Source organism: Ictidomys tridecemlineatus, chromosome 12, assembly GCF_052094955.1.
Source record: "Ictidomys tridecemlineatus isolate mIctTri1 chromosome 12, mIctTri1.hap1, whole genome shotgun sequence".
Classification (NCBI taxonomy): Eukaryota; Metazoa; Chordata; class Mammalia; order Rodentia; family Sciuridae; genus Ictidomys; species Ictidomys tridecemlineatus.
This window is the reverse complement of record NC_135488.1, coordinates 107,439,751-107,447,569: the sequence shown is the minus strand read 5'-3', so window position 1 is coordinate 107,447,569 and position 7,819 is coordinate 107,439,751.

Genomic DNA, 7,819 nt, shown 5'->3' with positions numbered 1-7,819 from the left:
TTTGTACCTGGGCAATTTATGAATCATATTTTATTCTGAGATAGAAGTGGCCCATGAAAGTCCCAACTGGTGATGCTATAAACGTTTAGAAACCAGGACTAAGAGACTTCCCTTCCTCTATATCCTGGTTGCTGAACAATTTCAGATCACCTCTTGAGGCAGGGGGCTTCTCTCTCATTATAACAGTGATTTCTGTGATTGTGTGATTCTATTGGGATGGGGGTTTCATCCAGAGCAGAGTTCACAAAGCATCACTCTTTGGGTTGTGGTATACTGAGGTCTTCTCCTGTCTGGATTTTTTTGAGGCAGCCTATTCATGGCTGAGAACTGTTTGAGCTTTTAGCTGGGCAGAGGAAGAAAAGGTTGTTCACCTAATGCTTTTCATTTTTTCTTCCATTCATCCATCAGATATACTTGAAATGCTTGTGTTGTATCGCTCTCTTTAGCCATGAGGGTGGGAAACAGAAGGTAAGAAGACAGAAGTTTCAGGCAGCTCTGTCGGGCAGATGAAAGACACAGGAGACATGAAATCTCAGTGAAGTGCAACCACCTGTGATGTGAGGGGCATGATGGAGGGTCCCAGGACCCCTGATCTAGGGGACCCATGAGGGCTTCTCAGAGGAATTGGTGTAGGAAGTGAGACCCGAAAAACCTGAGCTTGTCGTATCCTGATGTGGCCACTTGGGATAAAACACATCCATCATCCATCAGATCAAAATGAGAGCAAAACCAGCCAGGAGCATTGATTGGAGGGTAGAAGAAAAGTAGAGGGAGTGCTGTTTGTCGGGCACCTGGTAGACCTCACCTTGCCTTGCTTTTAGAAGGTTTTGTCTTTCGGGGCTTTTCTGTGTCTTGACACAGCTGCCCCTTTGTTGACATCCCAGTTGATGACTGATGCCCTGCTTGGCAATTATAGAAGTTGTTTTGATTTCTTACAACAACCTTGTAATTCAAAATTCTTAAACTTTTACACATAAAGAAGTCAAAGGTCAGGGTGGATAATGCTCCAGTGTACACACACAGGGTCAGAATATAAAATGTGTGTTTCTCAACTTCCAGATCCAGGATCTGACCAGGTGTGGTGGCAAACACCTGTGACCCCAGAGACTTGGGAGGCTGAGGCAGGAGGACTGCAAGTTCAAAGTCAGCCTCAGCAATGGTGAGCAACTCTGTGAGACGCTGTCTCTAAATAAAATACCAAATAGGTTTGGGGCTGGGGCTCAGTGGCCGAGTGCCCCTGAGTGCTGCCTCTTTGAGAAGCTGAAAGCACATGGAACAAGGAAGTAAGAACCGAGAAAGGGCTAGGTGGAGCCTGGGTGGGCTTGAGTGCCTCCCATTCTCACTCCAGGCCGCACTTGATGGTGAACAAGATTTTTTTTATGTTCTAAGCTCCACTGGGGGCACCTGCTTGTCTTCAGATTCACCCTCCACCTCCCTGCAGCCTCACCCCATCCACTTCAGTTTTCACTTTGCTATTTTCTGTGTCCCCACTGAAACATATTTTCAAGAACTGAGGTCCCTGGAAGTTACAGTCCTACACCAAGAGGAAACTTCTGTTTCTAACAAGCCAAAGAGTTTTGGTCTTTCTCTCCCGGGAGACACCTTTCAGAATATTTGGGAAAGAACAGCTTCTCCTCTCTCACCCCTCTCCTTGCCCCTCCCCACTCTTAGCATCTTTTGGAGGAATAAAGCAGGCTAGAGATTGACAGACAAGCATGCTTCCGTGAGAGAGCTGTGGCTTCTCCTGTGTTGTTTCTTTGAATTCTAATTGAAGCTATGCTTAATTGGCCTCCTGGTTCTTAAAGGCAGAAAGGGTATTGTTTGCAGCTCATTTTCTCCATGCAGTTTTAACCAAGTATGCGTTCAAACATATCACGTAACTGAAAGACAGAATTAAGCAAGAATGGCAGAACTCTGGCAGCAAGGAGCCCTTTGCTGGTGTTTTTCATTGCAAAGCATATAGGATTACCTTATTGTTCCAGATATTAGCTTTCCATACCCGGCATACACATATTTAAACAGCAGAACAAATGTGCTACATTACAAAGCACCTATATGACACCAAGGCCCAGAAAGTCTGTGTGGTGCCAAGGCCTGGAGACACCCTTCCAAGTTTCCTTCCCTGCTTCGAGGCATATTGTCTGGTGCTTGGGGTGGGCCAGTCAGCCTGGATTTAATAGCAAACAGTCACAAGCTTTCTCAGATCCCGTGTGCAACACAGCTTTCATTTGAACGTGGCATCTGCCTGCAAAGGAACAAGCCCAGCTCCGCCAGTGCAGCCTGTCATGCCAAAACCCAGACAAACTGCCTTCAAGGTTTGCTGCAGACAACAGGGCTCAGGCTCCAGACTTCCCGGGCTTGTTCTGGAGAATATTATCAACTTCGTGGTTCAGGGTTAAAGTTTAGGGTTGGGGTATTGTTAGTGTTTTCATCACTTGCAGAAATGTACAGTCTGACAATCACCATGCCTGCAGATCAAAGGCCCGGGGAGGTGTTATCTACTGCTGGCCGTGCTGTGATTCTAAGCACATTTCTGGTGGGCTGACCCCAAGGTGAGCTGGGGTGGGAAAGAGTACTCCTAGAGAAGGCCGCCTGGGTGTGGGCTCACAGGGGATGCTGTTCCAAAAGCCAAGTTTTTGTCCCTTTCTTTTGGATGGCATCACTAAGCCTGGCCTTTAAAGAAAAGAAAAAAAAGTGAAATTTAATTGGCAGATTGGGGAGGACTATGTCAACTTGTAGGGAGATGAATTAGTGGCAGTGAGTTTCTCTCTGGATGACCTTCCTTGTTCTGCTACTGGTCGGCTTTCTGATGTGGGGTTAGACCCACACCGTGACCCCTTTGATCGAGTTTTTCATTGCAAAACATGAAGGTCAGGGTGGGTAATGCTCCAGTGTACACACACAGGGTCAGAATATAAAATCAGTGTTTCTCAACTTCCAGATCCAGGGTCTGACCAGGTGTGGTGGCAAACGCCTGTGATCCCAGAGACTTGAGAGGCTGAGGCAGGAGAACCACAAGTTCAAAGCCAGCCTTGGACACTGACCCCCTCAACCAGTTCCTGCACTGAGCACGGTGCCTCCCATGAGTGCTTTGCTCTTTTTTCACAGGGAAAACTGAGCCTTTTCCCCAAGGCTCAGGTCACACTGTGCTTCCTTTCTTATGTGGTAAGCATTTTCTATTCCCTTAGAAGAATAATCTGTCCCCTTCTCTGTACTCCGTTTTTAGAACATTTCTTTTTTTCTAGTGGTTGCCGTTGTTGTTGGTGGTGGTTTTCTTTTTTTATTGTTTGTTTTGGGGCATTGAACCCAGGAGCAGTGTAGCACTGAGCCACATCCCTAGCCTCCCGCCTTCTACATTTTAAGACAGTGTCTCCCTAAGTTGCTGAGGATCTCACTAAGTTTCTATGAATGGCCTCAAACGTGTGATCCTCTTTGCCTCTGTCTCCCCACATGCTGGGATTTCAGGTGTGTGCTACCACACCTGGTCTATTTGGGAAGAGTTCTGCTGAAATGTTGACCACCAGACATTGTCTGTGTGTCTGTCACTGCAAGATATGGGCACCTGAAAGGTGGCCTATGCACTCTGTCTTCCTGAACCCACAATTGCACCTGTTTGGCAAAGTTGAAGAGCTGTCAGGGGGGAGGACTTATGCATGTGAGAACAGGTGGGGGCAGGAGGAGAGCCTCACATCTCCCAAGGAAAAGCCTGTACTTTGGATGCAGGTAGCACATCTCTGGGTGCTCTGATTCTTCCTGCCTTCGCATCACGTCTACAGTCACTGGAGGGGAATATCTTATTCTCTCCAGTTATGAACTTCCCTCCCTCTCATGGCCCCATGGCCTCCATTCAGTACTCCAGGTTCCAACCCTGTGATGTCAACTTTTCATGAAACATGAAGTTTCCTTGTAGGCAGTGCTCTATTCCCTCTCAGGTGACAATAATTGCAGGCACCCTCTGATGTTCTCTGGGGGCCCTCTCTCTCCTCTCTGCACTAGGTACAGTTATTGTATTGTGTTATCTCAGATCCATGCCACTCTGCCCGGCCCTTGCTCTGCGCCTTGGCATTTGTACTTCCTAGACTAAGAAGTCTGAGTGTGAGCTTGAGCTAGTCCTCTAGCGGTAATGACAGCCTCTCTCCTCTGTACCCCTTGCTCTGCCAACTAACAGGAGAGGCTGCCTGTGTCCTGGGGGCTCCAGCCCAGGGGAGCCAGGAGTCAACGGATTTCTACCAAAGGGAGACAGGGGATAGGAGAAAACCGGTGGAAAAATTTGTCTTCTTTTCCTGATCCCATCCATGATTCCATATTTTCACTCAAAGATGATTTCAGAAAAATAGCAACCATTCCTATCTGACATGAAGCTATGGCGTCCTTGATAAGAAGCCCACCTACCTTTGCATTTGTTTCTCCTCTGCCTCCAGCTTAGCTCTGCCCTGGTTCTTTGTAGTTGCTTCAGTCTGTTTTTGAGGGAACCAGGGCTCAGACACCTCCTTTTCTAGCTTGTGTCCCTCTGATATTGTGCGCATCTCCTTTAGATCTATATTTATCAATATCCATATCAATATCCATATTGAAAAATATATATCAATGTGTCTCTTTTTTCCTTTTGGATTACATATAACTTGAAAGCAGAGATCACATTGTACTTATTTTTGCATCTCTGGCACCTAACACGGTGCCTGGCAGAAATAAGAAATATGAAAATCAGTAAATATATGACAGGTGGCGGAATGTAAAAAGAAAATAGCTAGATTTTCTGATCAGGGAGTTTCCAACAAATTAAAAAAAGAAAAAGAAAAAATTCAATAATTAGCTGTTTCAATGTGTGGTCTGTTTTGGCTTCACTTAAGTTGAGTCAGGGATGATGCTAGAAATTGCATCACACTGCAGGATTATGTCTACTAACCGATAATTATGATGATAATTGCTACAATATGCTGGGCATTGATGTTACCATGCCATAGCTGCTATTCCACATACCTAATCTCCTTACTGCAGCAAATGTCTGAGGTTGTTATTATGCACTTTAGACTTTTTGGAAATGGAGTTTGGACAATGGCCTTGACTGAAGACATTCTTGAGAGTGTGCTAAAGATTGTTTTAATTATAGTCTTTAAAAGGAGATTTTCTTTAGTTGTTTGCACTGCATCTACCAATCAGCATGCAAATGCCCAAGGGCAGAATGCTTTAAAAATAAAAGACTCTTTTCAGCCTTAATTAACACAAATGTGACTTTGTACTCACCCTTTTGCCCATGCCATGCGCATGCACAGGTTATACTGTGACCAGAGCACCCATCGTGGTAAGACCCACTTGAGTCAGGCTGCTTCTCCCAGGTTCCTCTGAGGCTGGCTGGAGGAACAGGGATTTATAACCAGGGAATGGTGAGAAATTATGGTATTCCAAGTTTACCCCATTTTATAAACCTTGTGAAATCATGAAAATATTTTTCATGTGCATTTCCAAGGTGCAGTTTTCTACAGTGAGGTGTATACATCTCAAATGAGTTACGAATTTCTCATTCTAAAATCTACATGAGCCTCCAGCTTGGTGGTAGGCTGTGAAGAGTGGGGACAGTTCTCTCAACCCGAGTTGAGTTCTGAATGACCAAGGCCTGTAGCACCTGAGTCGAAGCTGGGAAACTCAAGGAGTTCACAGCATTTCCTTGCTCTCCCCAAAGCTGTGCGTACCTCTGGGACTTAACCTTTACTTTCTTCTTGTCCTCCCCCGACTGTGGCTCTGTTGTCAGGATTTCATATTATGATGTAATCCAGCACAACTTGTCCAAAACAATATTAGATTTATTCCATTTGTTAAAAGGAAGATATCACTAGTATGTGGCCCTTTTGGCAAAATCTCAAGTCTGAGTTCTAGGCATGGGTTCAATCACCTGTTGCTAAGAGACTGCAAAAAATATTATCTGTTTTTAAATGTTCCCTTTTAATTGAATAAACTGTTGCTTTGAAATTTCAGTGCAAAGGTTAAATAGGTCTTTGAAATCATATATATGTAATTTTTAAAAAAAATTTCAAGAGAGATTTCTGAGCATTTTAAAAGGAGCAGCTGCTGTCATTAGAGTTCCTTGTAGGGCTTTAAAACTGGAAAGAATGGAGATTAATGGAAATAGATGAAGGACTGAAATAAATCACTACAGGTTAAAAGTGCTGATTCCATCATTGATTCTGCAGTAGTGGCATGAAGAAAAACACAGATAGAGAACCACAATCCTGATTAGCAAGCTTGGTTGTCAGATTCAGAATTTTTTGGATTTCACAATGGAAGCACAGAGAATATACCTGCATAAGGGTCTGAGTAAGAGCCTCATAATCAAAGATATTGATACTTGTGACAAAGTATTTTAGTATTTACATTAAGATTTTATATCAATTCAGACCCAACTCTGTAGTCAAATGAGTTTGCTCAAACTTATGAAGATGCCTGTACTTTGATACCATTTTTGATATTTTGATATTGAAAAGAAGCAATTGTGGACCAATAAAATGAAGGACAACCTCAGAGTATCCATGATTCAGTGTAACTTCAGGAACAAGGAAGATCCTAACAGCCTGGGTAGAAGCAACTTTGGGATCCTCGAGTCTAAGTGGGTTGAGAAAACTTGAAGGAAACATTGAATTCTTGTCCAAAGTGCAAATATAATATAGTTAGGAGTGTGCATCAGGTCTCAGACTATGGATGACCTTCAGAAGGATTAATGATAACTGAGAGACAGTGAAGCTGTCCTAGACATCTCCCATATCCAAACTCTTCCCTTACTCTTCAATGTCATCGAACTAGTTCAGCCCAGATCGCTTTAAACCTGGTTTCTGGGCTGGTCTCCCTGCTTTCTTCCAGTCTTGTTACCCCAAATCTTTTGTAACTACTTTCATTGTGACCATTACAGAAAAAGAACCTCATCTCAACAATCAAGAGAAAATGTTTCACGAGTTCCCTCCACCCACAGGGTCAGTTATGGAATAATGGGGCTGTGCTCTGTGGACCCACACTCCGCATTTTAGGCCATAGTAAAGCAGTCCTTCCTGATCATGCTGACCAGGATCTCTCCCCTCTTCATGCTATTTATTTATTTATTTATTTATGGTCCAGGGATTGAGCCCAGAGGGGCTTAACCACTGAGCCACATCCCCAGCCCTCATTTTTTATTTATGAGATAGGGTTTGGCTAAGTTTTTAGGGCCTCACTGACTTTGAACTTGTGACACTTCTGCCTTAGCCTCCTGAGCCACTGAGATTACAGGCATGTGCCACTGCACCTGGCCCTTCATGCTTCTTCACAAGGCTGGGCCAGTTCCCTTGGGTTCTGCATGAATTGATATCAGACCCCAGGGTAGAAGAAAAATTGCCTGTTTGTGGACTTTCTCTCTCATCTGATCATGAACTTCTTGATGTCAAAGTCCATTTCTCTTCTATTGTATTGCCTCTCAGAGATTAGCAAAGTACTAATGGCAGTTTATGCTCATTTTGTAGAGTCTAGACAGTCAGAGAACATGAAGGAGCATGACTTGGAAGTGTTACTGAGGGTCTCCAGCCCTAAAATTCAGTCCTAGTCAGACTTCCAGGAGATGCAAACAAGGTGAGCATTCTATCTTGGAGATTTTAGATGTGCTATAATGTAGTAAAGGTAGAGTCTCTAAATTATTCTGACACCAAGAATATGAACTGTCATTTCCTGACTAAGGACCTCTCAAAGGGAAAGAGAGTTGGTTTAATCAAATGGAAGGGATTTCCTTATGATGAGTTTGGGTGAGTAGTGTGATGGCTTTAGGAGAACACTTTTTTTCTTTTTTTTTTTTTTGGATTGA